The following is a 15,730-nucleotide window of genomic DNA, read 5'->3' as shown; positions in this document are numbered from 1 at the left end:
TTCTAAATTCAAGATCAGGCTTGAAGCATTTATCTAGTTACTTTCAAAGCAGTGGTGTTTTGATGTTGTGTTGTTTGAGGTTTTTTTCTCCACTGTGCCTCGATGCATTTGACACATGCTTCATAGAGACAGTAGAGCTATAGCACAAACTAATATGGTATGGTGTAGAATAGCAAGTTTAATACAGAACAGCGTAGCAAGTGTAGTACAGAATACTACACATTCAAAGAATAGAATCACATAGAGTAGAACAATTCTATGAGCAATTCTCTGCAAGTCTCTGCTTGCCCATGTGGCTGGTCCATATATGGACAAAGGAGAGTGTCAGCTGATACCCATAGTTTGTTTTCTGTGCAGAAATCTGTCCTTGATTAACCCTAAATACATGTCACTGTGCTTCCAGGAACTTTTTTGCTTTGCGAACATAACATTTTAAAGGATTCTTTTTTTTAAGTCAGTGCAGTTTCATGTTTAGCAGAGTGAGGCACCCAACACATCCTACTCTGTGTTGGGTTCTTTGATCGGTTGTGATGCTGCATGAATGGTAAATATATCCTCAGACTCAGAGTAAATATTCAATGGCATGTAACTCAGGGAGAAAGGAGTAAATTTTGCACAAGTTGGCCACAGACGCCTTGTCATTTCCCAGTAAATTAAAGGGTCTTCCATTGGACCTATAAATTTATCATACTAGTATTCTTCCATGACTACAGAAACAGACAGACCCTGTTTTGATAGAGTGTTCCATTCCCTACAGATAACAAGAACTCCACGCTCTTCGTGTGTGTGCCATCGCACCTATAAATTGAGAGCTAAAACTTTTTTGCTGCTGCTGCCGTTCTCAGTGTTAGTCTTTCTGTTTTACTGACTGGTATTTTTTTTTTTTCCAGACCCTTGATCAGATCCTCTGCCAAAAAAAAAAAAAGCTTTCCCATGTGCTCTCCTAGCTACTCACGGGCTTGGAAACCGTATCCCCATGCCAGAAGCACTGCAGTGCGACCCAAATCAAGCTTTTTTCTCCCATTAAGAAGTATACAGTAGGTTACTCAGTGTTGTACAAGATTGTCACAAGATTCTAACTGCTGTTACAAGGTTCTGTTTTAATACCTACTCTCAGTTACACTGGGGGGAGACTGCAATGATTCCACTGAAATCAGTGGGGTTATTCTGGCTTTACCCCAGTATCACTGAGGCCTGAATTTGGTCCTCAGTTGTATGTAATTTTGCTACCCTAGATCTTGTTAAATCCTTTCCCTCCTTACAATACCGTGAAGGGCAGATCCTGTGTCTGCTGGCAGAGGTTCTCCTGGCAGCGGAACCAGGGAAGGGCAGAATTTGGGGTCTGTTCTGTAGGTGGGTGGAGTGCACTCACCGCACTGTAAAGAGCTCAGTGAGTAATCTCTGAGTGCCAATGCACAAGGGGCAGGACGGGGGTGGGGCACAGCTGGGGCGGGCCAGAGGATCTGCTGCTAAACAGAACCTCAGAGACCCATAGACTTCAAGGTCAGAAGGGACTATCATGATCATCTAGTCTGACATCCTGCATATTGCAGGCCACAGAATCTCAACCACCTACTCCTGTAACAAACCCCCTACCCTCTGGCTTATTGACTGAAGTCCTCAAATCATGATTTAAAGACATCAAGTTACAGAGAATCCACCGTTTACACTACTTTAAAACTGCAAGTGACCCGTGCCCCGTCCTTTAGAGGAAGGTGAAAAAAACCCAGCGCCTCTGCCAACCAGGGGGAAAATTCCTTCCCAGATATGGTGGTCAGTTAGACCCTGAGCATGTGAGCAAGATCCACCAGCCAGACACCTGGGAAAGAATTCTCTGTAGTAACTCAGAGCCCTCCCCATCTCCCATCTTATGCCACTTTGTGATGGGGACATTTAACAGGCCATGGGGGCTACATCACACATTGGGCAGCAGTTGCCTCCATGGGACAGTTCTGTTATTGCTTCATAGCCAGGGGTGAGGATTCCTTCTCCCAAATGCCCCACCCCATGGATCTGCCCAGCTCCCCACCAGGCTATTGGCAAGGATGTTGCCATTTGGAGAAGGGTTATATCTGCACCAACGTTACGCATAGGACATTCCACACCCCAAACACAAGAGCAATACAAATATCACCAGGGCAGACACGTTAATGTAAAAATAGCCCTGTCAATGCTGCACAATTACCATATTCACACAATTACCACGGATTATATATTGTGATAGAGCTCGCTCACAATTTTTTTTTTCTTTGAAAGATTAGCCGAAGTGGGTTAAGTAACCGCAAATCTTGTATGATAACACGGCCTTTGTATTTTAACATTCCACTTTTTCTACAGGAAGTTAGCAAACTTAAGCTCTGATTTGTGTGAGCACATGTGTGCCTGTGTGTGCGTGTGTAGTACAGCTAGGAGCATGGGATCATGCTGCAAAAACTGACGGCCTTGTGTGGCAACGAATGGTGCAAACCATTTTAAAATGTGCACACCAATCTCCAGGCCAGGTCCTCCGCTGGTATGAATAGGTGACATTTCCCTGCAGTCAGGTTACACCGACTGCTGATCTGGTCCTGAATATTAAACATAACCCCTAACATTCCTGGCGCCACCGCCTAACACCAACTCTTTGTCCTCTTACCTGCGGGGATTTTTAATATCTGTTCAGGTGTGATTTGCTACTTGGATTCTTGGGAGAGGTTTTGGGCCCAGTGCATTCTGATCCCAGAGGACAAAAAGCCCAAGCAGACACTAGGTTATTATAAATGTACATAATTAACATCATTTTCCATTCCAGTCACTCACACAGAATTATTTCCTTTCTGCCTTGCTTTGGTTCTCATGGGCAGGGATTGCCTCTGCCAGAAGCTAGGAATGGGAGACGGGATGGATCACTTGATTACCTGTTCTGTTCATTCCCTCTGAAGCATCTGGCATTGGCCATTGTCAGCAGACATGATATGGGGCTAGATGGACCATCGGTCTGACACAGTATCGTCATTCTTATGTTCTAACAATAATAAGAATTAATAAAACTATGCACATATATAGCATGTTCCATCTAAACATATGAACAATAATGACTTAAATCTTGTGATGTAGCATCAAATGTTTTACAGACATACACGGGGGCCCAGATCTACAAAGGTATTTAGGCTTCTAACTTCCAGTAAATTAATTGAAGTTAGGACCCTAAAGATCTTTGTGGATCTGGGCCAGAGAGTTTAAGTGACTTGCCCATGGTCACACCTCCATTCAGCGGCAAAGCCAGCATAACCCACTGGTCAGTGTATATTCGGCACTCTCCTCTGTAGCTGATCCACAGAGGCTATGTGTCCATTACAACTCCTCCCTACAGGACTGAGCTCTTTAGCTCAAGATGCAGCTCCTCATATTTTCAGTATCAGGGTCTCTGTTTCCATCTCTGGTGTTGGCCAAGAGGGCAGCTGTCACACCAGAAAGTGAATACAGTCCTCTGGTTTAACTACTGGGCAATACTGCCTCATTAAAATACTTGTCATAAGAAATAGTCTGAATAATTTTAATAACCAACACAGGCCCTGACCCTGCAAACACTTAAGCATGTGAGTAACATTACTTACCTGAGTAGTCCTACTGATTATGGGACTACTCACATGCATGTTTCCAGGGTTGTGACCTTACATGGTAAAATATAGTACCGGGCTCTAGCGCTGTGATCTTTGTAACATACTGCATTTCAACTGATAAACCGCTCTAGCTGCCTCAGGGCCACGTCCGGTGTCTGTATAGCACAGGTGCGATGCATCTGATTGGCCAGACAAGCTGTAGACCTGGTTCTCATCTCATTTTTACAAGGGTATCTCAGGAGCCACTCCACTGAAGCAATCGGAGAAGAGTGTTTTGCATAGTTCAGGGGGTTGCTGCACACATTCTATGTAACTGGGCAAGAAATGCCCTTTATTCTGCAAAATTCAAACCTAGGCAACGATCGACCCTGATTATCTCTATCCTGTGCCTAGACCTGTGTCCTGAAGTCGTCTCATTGGGCTTTGACAGAGATAATGTGGGATGCCTGAAGAAGAGAGGCACCAATGAAGCCTGGGATCCTACCACTCCCAAAGTTGGAAAAGACTGAACCTGAATATTGGTACTGTCCCCTCTTTCTATAATGGGCTGAACTAAAACCCCAGGCACCTCCAAAAAGTCTGAGGTTTGGGCCATCCTGAGACTAGTCTACTCTTGGCTTGATGCTGAATCAAGACTAGGGACTGGCAACCCCATTTGATAAAATATGGTAATTTACCTTAATTCGAAGTTTAATTAACTTTTTGTCATTTTGATTGGTTGTTTTTTAATTTGTGTGAACATCTTCACCTCCTAGATCTGAAAAAGGACTAAAATCTCTGCAGAACTCTCAGCTTTTTTAACCATGTACCAGACAACTGAAGACACTGTTCTCACAAGATTTTCTAGCCCTCTTTCTACACCTTAACAGGTTCAGATAACCTTCCAAATTTATGGATGCTTCTTTAGGATGAGACTTAAAACCAAAGTCCACTCCTGACCCCTTTTGGTCATTAAAGGATAAGGTTCCCCCCTATATCTTCGCTAGATTCCCATTCAAGTGATTACATTCGACCATCGCAAATGCCCCCTGCACTTTCAACTGATGTCTCTGGCAGAACTGTGCATTTAAAATAATCTCTACTCCATGGGCATCAAACCATTGCAGACTGCACAACAAACTAGAGCTGCAAATTCTGAAAAACTGCTTTCCATGAACACCAGGCCAAATTTTTAAATGCATTTGCTTTGAATGTGTTCACACTTCTTTTGTGTTTGCTTTTCACGGATGTTCTAGGATGGGATTTTAAATGAATCTAAGCAACCGATTGACTAACGAGCATTCAATGGGACTTGTACTCTAAGTCTCTTAGGCCTTGCGTATGCAAGAAAGTGTTGCCGACACAAGTTTCAGTGATGATCAAAAAGTGCTATAATGACAACACTTGTGCCTGTCCACACAGCACTCATTGTGTTGCCGAAGCGTGTCCACAGTTGGTGCTCTAACATTAACAGTGAGAGCAGTGCACTGTGGGCAGCTATCCCATTGTACAACTCACCACCTTGTGCTGCTAGGAGTTGTGGGAAGGCAGAGAGGATTGCAGTGTATCATGGGTGCGGGCTCAGCATCTCATGATGCAGTGATTTCTGTCCCATCATTCCTAGGGTTTCCGACTGCGTTTTGTGGCATTTTTCAATGACCCCAGTTTCCTGTGCGCCTGCCATTTCTATGTGAAGGATGGACCCTGCATTGTTTTTCACTGTTGTTGTCAGTGTTCTGAACACATTGCAAGTGGTCATGCAGTCATATGACCATGTGGCCTAATGGATAAGGCGTCTGACTTCGGATCAGAAGATTGAGGGTTCGAGTCCCTTTGTGGTTGACTTCTTTTTGCCATCAGATCATGGGAAGTGATTATTCCCCTCTATTCGGCATTAGTGAGGCCGCATATGGAGTATTGTGTCCAGTTTTGGGCCCCCCAGTACAACAAGGATGTGAAGAAATTAGAGAGAGTCCAGCGGAGGGCAACAAAAATGATTAGGGGGCTGGAGCACAGGACTTTTGAGGAGAGGCTGAGGGAACTGGGCTTGTTTAGTCTGCAAAAGAGAAGAGTGAGGGGGAATTTGATAGCAGCCTTTAACTACCTGAAAGGGGGTTCCAGGGAGGAGGGGGCTAGGCTGTTCTCGGTGGTGGCAGATGACAGAACTAGGAGCAATGGTCTCAAGTTGCAGGGAGGGAGGTCTAGGTTGGACATTAGGAAAAAGTTTTTCACTAGGAGGGTGGTGAAGCACTGGAAGGGGTTACCTAGGGAGGTGGTGGAATCTCCATCTTTAGAGGTTTTTAAGCTGCGGCTTGACAAAACCCTGGCTGGGATTATTTAGCTGAGGTTAGTCCTGCTCTGAGCAGGGGGTTGGACTAGATACCTCCTGAGGTCCCTTCCAACTCTGTGATTCTATATCATGAGCTCCCAATAGGAGCAGGGATCTGAGGTGCTTGTCCTACTGTGTGCCAGGCAAACAAACATTGCCGGGTTACTGTTTGCATTCACGGAGCATCTGCACATGGGCATGTAAAACAAGCATTGAATGGTGGGAGTGCACCGTTATGCAAGTCTGGGATGACAGGCAGTGGCTGCAGAACTTTTGAATGAGCAAAGCCTCCTTTATGGAACTCTGTGCGGAGCTCGCCTCTGCCCTGCGGCGCAAGGACACCAGAATGAGAGATGCCCTCCCGGTGGAGAAGCGTGTGGCGATTGCTGTGTGGAAGGTGTCAGCTCCAGACTGCTACCAGTCGGTCACTAATCAGTTTGGAGTCAGGAAGTCCACTGTTCGTGCTTTATCATAAGTGGGCAGTCTTGGAAATGTGTGTGAAAGAGTGGATGGCTTTGCAGCGCTGGGATTCCCTAACTGAGGCAGGGCGATAGATGGCACACACAGCCCAATTTTGGCCCCGGACCATCTTGCAACAGAGTACGTCAATAGAAAGGGGTACTTCTCTATGGTACTGCAGGTGCTTGTGGATCGCCATGGGCATTTCTCTGACACACACACCTTCAGGAACACTGGCCTGTACAGAAAGCGGCAAGCAGGGACTTTCTTTCCAAACCAAAAGATTCCAGTGAGGGATGTTGAAGTGCCCTTAGTGATCCTGGGAGACCCAATCTACCCCTTACTGCAATGGCTTATGAAACCTTATACTGGCAACCGGAGGCAGCAAGGAGCACTTCAATAACAGGCTGAGCAGGTGCCCAGTGATGGTTGAATGTGCGTTTGGCAGATTAAAAGCTCACTGGCGATGCCTTTATGGCAGGTTAGATCTAAATGAGGAAAATATTCTCATGGTTATAGCAGCCTGCTGCGTGCTCCATTTGTGAAGCTAAGGATGAAAAGTTTCCCCTGAGTGGAGTGCGGAGGCAAATCGCCTTGCGGTTGAATATGAACAGCCAGATGTCAGGGCTATTAGAGGGGCACAACAGGGGCCTTTCGAATCAGGAAGGCCTTGAGGAACCATTTTGACAATGAGCACTAATAATGTGTCTTTGTAAACAGCACTGTGCCATGCTATGATTGCTATTCATCTTGTGCTGTGTATCAATGTGAGCTGCAACTACCGTGTGCAAGAGACAAATAAAGATTGCTTATTCTTCACAGAGTATGTCTTTATTAAATAACAATTATTCACCACACACACAAAAAGTTTGGCTGGAGAGGAGAAAGCAGTGAGGGGCAGTGTAAGCTATGACAGCTGGGTGTAAGTCCAGATATCATTTTGGAAGCTGTCTGAAAGGGTGGAGTGAACGGGGTACTGAGACAGGCCGGGAGTGTGATAGGAATGTGTGGATGGAGTTTGGGGAGGGCATGAAAAGCAGTTCTGCATTGGCTGCAAGAGGGGGCGAGCATGCATGAATTTAGTCTGCAGCGCTGTGAGTGACTTTAGCAACGCTGTTTGCTCCTCCATGACTTTTATCATGCGCTCGTGACCGGCTACCACTTGCTTCTGGTTTTCCCTCCTCTCCTGCCTATCATTTTTTTGATTTTCAGACATAGTGTGTCTCCATGTCCCTTTTTCTTTTTTCCACCTCAGAGGACTGGAAGAGTTCTTAGAACATCTCCTTTTTGCTCCTCCATGGTCGTTTTCGTATCAGCCACAGGCGCTCAGCAGGTGTGTAGGGGTTTCCCCTCAAGGGCACATCTGTAGAAGCACAATAAACAGAAGCATTACTGTGAGTTCAATAACAGCATTGATTCATTACTGTAAAATACACCTCTCCCCTGCCAAGCACACAGCTCGACGATCAACCAGGGCATGGTGAGTTGTACCCAGAGGGAGAGGACACTCAAGCTGGGGAAAAAGTTCTGGATGATTGTTTGGGGTATTGATACAGGTAGATAGGGACGACATTTCAAATTATGCCACCATTTTCTACAGGTGGGGACCATAGAAGCCGGTATCTCACTCCTGAGAGTAAGCAGGGATGCTGGGGTGCATCTCCTCCATGCGAGCAGCTTCATACCTGGTCCCTATGTTGCTCGCCAGTGTGCCGCTTTGGTCCCTCCACAAGTGACTGCCATTTGGCATGGAAACGTCTCCTACAATGAGGGAAGAAACAAAGCAGCTCTGCTGAGGAATCTCTGGCAGAGGATTGGTGAGCATCTCCAGGAAAGTTTCTCAAAGATCTCTCTGGAGCAGTGGTTCCCAACCTTTTTGACTTTTTTACAAGCCTGCAGGGCCACCAGTTTCAATCAGCAGCCCCTTCCTCACGCCCCAACTGCAGCATGAGGGAAGGAGTTCAGTGAGGAGGACCTCCCATCCCCTTGGCTGCAGCAGGGAACCGTGTGCTCCACCTAGGCAGTAGCTCCCTTCTGCAGCCGGGGACGGGAAATCAGTGTTCCCCTCCCTCTGGCTCCAGCAGGGACCAAGCACATAGGGACCCATGCAGAGTGCTTTACTGTGCTCCCTGCTACAGCCAGGGGAATGGGAGCGCTGATCTCCTGTCCCCTTGGCTGCAGCAAGGAGCCTGCAGCAGGCTCCGCTTGGGTCCTGAGGCAGCAGCTCCCTTTTGCAGCCAGCGGGAGGGGAGCCGCAGGCCACTCTGAAAGACTCCATGGGCCACTTTTGGATCACAGGCCATGGTTTTGGAACCACTGCTCTGCTACTCTTGTGCATTTCTAGCCCTTCAACCAGCTGTATAATGCAACCAAGCAAAGGACAGCTGTACCTCATGTGACTGAGCAGCATCAGTTTAAAAAAAAAATCACTTACCTGAGCTCCTCTGTCCTGCATCCTGCACGCCACAGCTGGAGGGCTGGGACTGGCTCAAACCCTCCTGGGTAGAGAAGAGATCCTGGCTCCCCATGTCAGCAAACGACCTGATCCCCTGCTCCGCATCATCTTCCAAATCGACCTCCTCGTCCACAACTTCTTTATCCGGGTTGAGCCCAGTGTCTGCTGTCTCTAGGTCCGAGGAAGTATCCACGGATCTCTTGGTGGTGGAGGTGGAGTCCCCGCTGATGATGGCTTCCAGCTCCTTATTGAAGTGGCAGATCTTTGGCTCTGCACCACAGCAACGGTTGGACTCCCTAGCCTTTTGGTACCCCTGCAGCTCCTTGATTTTTGCACAGCAATGCAGCGTGTCCCATTCATAGCCCTTCTCCGCCACGCCACGAGAAATCTGACTGTAGATATCCAAGGTTCTACGGCTGGAGCAGAGCTGGGACTGCACAGCCTCCTCTCCCTAAATGCCGATCAGATCCAGAAGTTCCAGTTTGCTCCAAGCGGGAGAGGGTTTGGTGCATGGAGTCGCCATGGTAAGCTGGGAAGATGCGATGTGAACTCTCCACACCACCCAAGCAGGAAGTGGAATTTAAAAAATTCCCAGGACTTTAAAGGGGGAGGGGCAGGTGGCTGCAGTGTAGTGGAGTTCAAACTGATGGTCAGAGTGGTCAGTTGTGGGACACTTCCTGGAGGCCATTTACCGTGAGATAACCAAGCATGGTGTCTATACTGATGTTCTGTCGCTAAAAGTTTGGTGCAAAAATCTCTATGCCTCTCATCAAGATGGTTTTATTTAGTCGCAAAATCAGGGGAGTTGAGTCGGTGGGGGGAGGTTTGCAGTGTGTACACCACCACTGTTTTGGCGCAAAAAGGTGACTTTGGTCGACAAAAGTCTATCGTGTAAACCAGGCTTTAGACTCTTTTGAAAATTCCACCTTTACCAAGTAGTATTCCTAGTGCAAATACTCACAAAAGGAGAATAATTTCAAATAGCTAAAGGATTTGAGGAAATAACGATCTGCTCACAGCCCACTTGCAAACAAACTAAAACAAATCCACATTAAAGGAATAATGTATTGGTTATGAATCGTTTGTCTAACACTAGTCCAAAGAGACATAGTAGATCATAACATATAGGTGTGCTCTAGTGCATGGGGTTCTCAACCTTGGAATCACGACCAGCTCTGGTAGGATCATGACCGCTCTCCCATTTTTTATGGCTAGATGGGAAGAGATGCCAAAAATAAGGGACTAAGGCCCTAAAACTTTTTTTCCCTTGTAATATGGGGGTCACAGTGCTATCTGGTTGGACTATAGGGGTGTGAATTGTAGTGCTGTCTAGCATGTTGCCCTCTAGCTACCCCATGTAGACCCTGCAGGTGTGAACTACAAGCTACCTAATATGCCCCATATATACCAGCACAGTCCTGGTGATACAGGACTACATCAACGTGACCTAGGTGCCTTTGAGTTTGCACTGGCAGGGTCTATTCGGGAAGTTAGAATACAACATGTTAGAGTGCTCTACAATTCACACCCCCGTAGTCCGGACTACAGTGCCGTGTTGACAAACCCTAAGTCATCCCCACCGTAATTCACATCACCACAGTTATTCTTCATTTCCTGTCCTAAACCCTTGTGTCGTGTTGCTGTGTGCAGTGTTAAGCAATTGCTCAATTCAATCCAGAAGTGGCTGGAAAATTATTGCCATATAACAGTACCGAGTTTGTACAATCAGAGCCCAGACCTAAAAGACTTGCTTGACTGGACCGTAATTTAATGAAAGTATGTCTACACAGCGGCTAGAAACATACCTCCTGGGTCAGGTAGACAGACTCACACTAGCTCTGCTCCAGTTTATGCGCTAAAAATAGCAGGGTGGACTTTATAGCGTGGGCTAGCTGCCTGACGCCTTGGGGCCAAGCTCAGGTGGCTAGTCTGAGCTGCGCTTGGGCTACAACATCCACATTACTATCTTTAGCCCGTTAGGTCAAGCAGAGCTAGTGTGAGTCTGTTTGTCTAGGGTGGGCGGCACACACCCATCTAGTGTCAAAATACAAAGTAAAAGGTAACAGTACATAACTATGAGCTGCTCCAGCTCCTGTGTGAAAAATAGAAAAGGAACCATTCAAACATTCTTTTTTTATGGCATTGCCACTGGCACCAAGAAGTAACCAGAGATAGACCCACAATTAAGCCCATATTCACAGGAATCTTGACTCCAAAGAGGGAAATGTTTAACCGCTCTCTCCAGGTTTGGGTTTTTTAAAAAGAAAAAGTGACTTTTTATTTCAGTATCTGAACTCGTCTTTTTAGGAAAAGGGTGCACACGAAGGCGAAAAAAATGTATCGGGCAAGTCTGCTCTTTCAAAATCAAGTATATGCTCTAATTTGTATGCAGAAACAGTGACATCTAGCGGTCAGTTAGTTTACTCACAGATCTGAGTATCCTCTGCCCCAAACCTCATTCCTAGGTTCAAGTCAGACAAGGCAAAATGAAATCAGGAATATAGACTATAAAATATGTTAAGCAACCATAAAATCAAAAAAAAACAAAAACAAAAACCGTTGTGTTCATTTCTTGCCTCGATGGAAAGCTTTTCCCAAGTCTTTTCCACGCCTCTCCTGTAAAAACTTCTGGAAACCACTTATTTTGCAGAGCTTTCTGTCTTCACTGTTGACACAGCCCTCTGTGTTCACCTTCACAGCACTTGTTCATACTGTCTTTAACTGTATTATACCCTGTCGTGCCTCTCAGACGTACGTTCCATGGAGGAGGGAGCCTGTTCTTTGTCAAGCACATTTGACTCAATGTAGAGCACTGGGCATGTCTCATGGCCTCTTAAAAATCATTTATATAGCTTTTTTGCACCCCTCTGTGTTGGTGTCTTGATGGCAGCCAGCAATCTGCAGGTATACCTCACACATGCCCTGCCTCCCTTTGTTAGCCAGAATCTTTACTACTGCCGAGCAAGCTTCGGAAAGTTCTGAAGTCTGATATGATTTGGATCTGTTCAGTTCTTAGGCCAGATCCTTAACTGATGTGGGTCCATTGACTTCAGTGGAGTTAGGCCAATTTACACCAGCTGAAGACCTGGCTGCTTAAATCTGCAGAAGTAAGTTGAAAATCTTGATTATCTGTTGTCTAGATTCCTTGACTAAGTTCATCTTCACAGCATCTAAGTGTCTTATACAAATTATCAAAGCCCACTCTAAAGACACTGCTATGGTCCAGTCTAGTTTGCTCTCTCCTTCCATTTGGGCCATCATAGTTAACGGTCTCTCTTCTTCCTTCTGTTTTCTCTCACCTTATTCTACATGCTCAGCTTTTCCTATAAGGCTTCTGGTACTTTGTACATCTCGACCTGCCAGGAACACCTCAAAAACAGTTCCCCAGATCTTTCATCAGTTCAGTGTCTGGTCCCAGCCAGGACCAAGAGTGCAGTTGCATATGACAGGGAGTTTAGTTTAGTGAAGTATTTGGGACTTGGGAACTGCAGGAAGGGCTACATAGGGTTTGGTTTGTGTTTCGGTGTCAGTGTGGGTTGATTCATCTTTAACCAATGTGCACTAAGTTAATGACAACACAGAAATCAGGCCAAGCCACCTATGGTGATAGATAATGGTAGAGTGACTGCATGGCTCAGGGTTGCATAAGGCACAAGCTGAGAGTCAGAAGATCTGCGTTCCGTTTCTAGCTCTGCCACTGATTTGCATGTGGCCTTGAGCAAGTCACATCACCTCTCTGTCTCAATTTCTCTGTTTGTAAAAAGAGGGATAATGCTACTTATCTATCTTTGGAGAGTGCCTTGAGATCCTCAGATGAAAAGTACTATGTAATCTCTTAAATTTTATTCAAATGCAAAGCATGAGGCCTAATGTCTCCCGGGAACCAGAGCTGTGTACTAGGACATTGGCAAAGCCAGCCAGCCTTTTTTTGAGTCCAAGCATCTTTGGCAGGGTGGCCAGCCTAGAGTTTGTTCCTGCCTCAAGAAAAACAATCTCACTCCTTTGCCTAGTTGAGGAACTGGGAATAAGGAGTTGTGTGACCACGTTACCCAAACCAACTCAGGGTGGTGGCGACACTTATTTTACACCAGCGGTCAGACGCATGATTGAGGAAGCAAGGTGAGGGAGGAAAGAAGGCCAAGGAATATGCACATGATTTGCAGTTAATCATCTGCATCTTGGTTCAGAGATGGTGGAAGTCTTTCTAAACTAAGGCCTTTTTCTTTGGCTTGAATTCCAGGCCTGCACTCATACTTATGAGCCTCAGGGCTGCTCTAACTTAGACCAGGTCTACACTTACCTGGAAATTCAGTGGCAGTCGACTTCGTAACTCTTCTTCTACGTGGGGCCTTCACTGCACTGCACCCAGGGGAAATGCATTCCCGTCGACGCAGCGCTACGTCACTTGAGGGGGCGGTTTTAGTGCATCGCCTTCCAGATCAATTGAGTGGGTCTTCACTGACCGCTCAATCGATCCAGACAGATCGATCTGTCAGTGGCGAATTTGCCGCCGTCAGTGAAGACATATCCTTAAACTCAGATTCCTATGGCCCCTTGGGAAGCAGAGTATAACTAGCGCAGTGCATTGTGGTTATGCCTCTAAAGTGCTCCCCACGCAATGGAGCTAGGAGTAGGGCCAGAGTAGAGTCCTTCTGCCAGCCCGACACTGGTTGTGGAAGGCTCTCTGTACAAAGGGTATTCTTAGTGGGCTGTTTCCTTCCACTTTAAGGCCCTTTTATGCTGCAAAAGACAGCATGAAAGGGCTTTAGCATAGCTGAGAATCCAACCCTGAATGTTGTGAAGTGGAAGAATAAGAAACAAGCTGTGAAAACATATATGTCTGGTCATAGGTCTGTTCTGCTGTCACAGCAAAATCTTTGGCTATGTTCATTCATATTTTTTTTCTTAACGTTTCAAAATGTATTCAGGTTATCTTCATTTATAAGGTTTCTACTTAGGTTTTCCTAGCTCAGTGACTTTGGCCAATATGATTCAAACACAGGGCTGTATCATGCCATTTTTTCCCAGATAGACCTCCCATTTACATCATGCTTTTTACTCTGCAAGTTTAACACTCGTTTCCCATGAGTTTGAATGGGACAGCGTCAGATAGACTTTCTGAAAATGTTTGTGCAAAAACCCCCAAAGCTTAGTCACTTGAACGTTCCTGGAGACATTTGGGACTAAGGGCATTGACTAAGAGCCCAGCCCTGGCGTGGATGAGCAACCTCAACTATCATTGACTTCAGTGGGAGTTGCAAGTTCTCCTACCTCTGTAGGAGAGATGCTCAGTGCCTCACAAGATCAGGCCCAAAGGCCATTCAAAGTATGTTGCTAATTGTCCAGGTCTTCAGCTGGTGTAAACAGATTTAGCTCCATTGACTTCAATGAACTCAATGGGTAAAATACAGGACCTACTAAGGTCAATGGGGAGTTTTAACACTGACTTCAGTAAAGCCAGGATTTCACCCAATGACTTCAATTAATTGCAGTGGAGTTATGCAAATTTACAACAATCAGGGATCTGGGTCAGTATTTACATGGCATTTAGTGCCATGTTGGATGGGGAGAATGAAGGACAGAGAAGCAGCCTGGTTGTATTTTCTTGTTCTTAGAGCTTTAATCAGCAATTCTTGACAGTGTTTGAAAGTAACCCTTGAATGCTCTGAGATTTAAATAATTTCCTCTGAATTATCCAATAGAACTCTCTCAATGGCAGGAGAATGGTTGAGATGGACCATTGGCCTATTCCAGTATGGCAAATCCTCTGATCATCTATACCTTAATTGAATTGGTTTTATTTTGTCACCTGTCAACAGCATTCCAGTGTGAATGCAATGATGGTCTCTGAGAGTTATCTTAGTGTGATATTTAAAGTATTTTAATGCTTGTCACACTATTTCAATTCACTGTTTACAGGTTTTGTTTTGATGAAGACTAATTATATAAATGCCACTTAAATAAGCAGATCACTGAAACCCAGGAAATCTAAATTGGCTTCTGATTAAACAGGGATCTATATTAAGGTCCTTCTGAGCCCACAGTGCTATGATACAATATTGAAATTCAAATGTCACCCTGACCTTTAATGGTGACATTCTGCACTAAACAGGTCTATTAATTATTTTATCTTTCATGCGTAAAATGTTAACACATCATAATGTATTATATCACATACACCATTCTGATTGGTGATATAAACTATAATGAGAACCAATAGGATACTAATGAAATAATAATCTATGATGATATTTCTACAGTACTGATGTATAATACTGATCATATTAGACCAATTTCTTTTCTCGGTTATACCAGTTTAAATCTGGAGTCATTCCAATGACTTCTGTGGATTTACACTGATGTAAATGAAATGAAAGCCAGTATAATGATAGGCCTGTATAATGATATAGATATAACAAGCTCTTCACAGAGACTTATTGTACTGTCTTCCTGTTTTAAGCACCTCTTCAAGTATGCGGTAAAGGAGCTCCTTAGATTGGGAGGTTTCCTTTGCATTGGAAATGGTGAGGATTTTAGGGTCAGAAAAGGGGGTGCACAAACAGAGTGGTATAGGGCATGTCCCTGCAAGCGCTCTTTCGACAACACCACACTGAGTGTTTAGAAGCAGTAGGGGGATGTATGTGTGTTAAGAGACAGAGGAATACAATTGTGAGATCCTCCAGTCCTTTTCCAATCCCACAGAGAGGGCATGCTAGGGCCGAAGAGGCTGGACTAGCAAACAACTCCAGTGCTACTCTTTGGCCTTAAGTGTAAGGATTCCTCCCTCCCAGATCTGCCTAATACCTACCTGAAAGACTGAGGCTGGCTGTTGGGGAATGGATCTGACCCTAATTAAATAGACCCTCACAGTGTAGGTGTAAGACAATGAATAGTAATACTCTCATT

The 15,730-nt window shown here is 45.3% G+C and overlaps 1 non-coding gene across 1 annotated transcript; it reads left to right on the top strand.

The window, feature by feature from the left end:
- Positions 1-5,350: 5,350 nt before the first annotated feature.
- Positions 5,351-5,423, top strand: TRNAR-UCG (transfer RNA arginine (anticodon UCG)). The gene has a single exon. It is a non-coding gene; the product is annotated as a tRNA-Arg (tRNA).
- Positions 5,424-15,730: the final 10,307 nt, after the last annotated feature.

This window comes from Emydura macquarii, unplaced genomic scaffold (assembly GCF_026122565.2).
Source record: "Emydura macquarii macquarii isolate MOO-44397 ecotype Brisbane River unplaced genomic scaffold, CSIRO-AGI_Emac_v2 contig_1230, whole genome shotgun sequence".
Classification (NCBI taxonomy): domain Eukaryota; kingdom Metazoa; phylum Chordata; order Testudines; family Chelidae; genus Emydura; species Emydura macquarii.
This window is presented reverse-complemented; position numbering and strand designations above follow the sequence as displayed.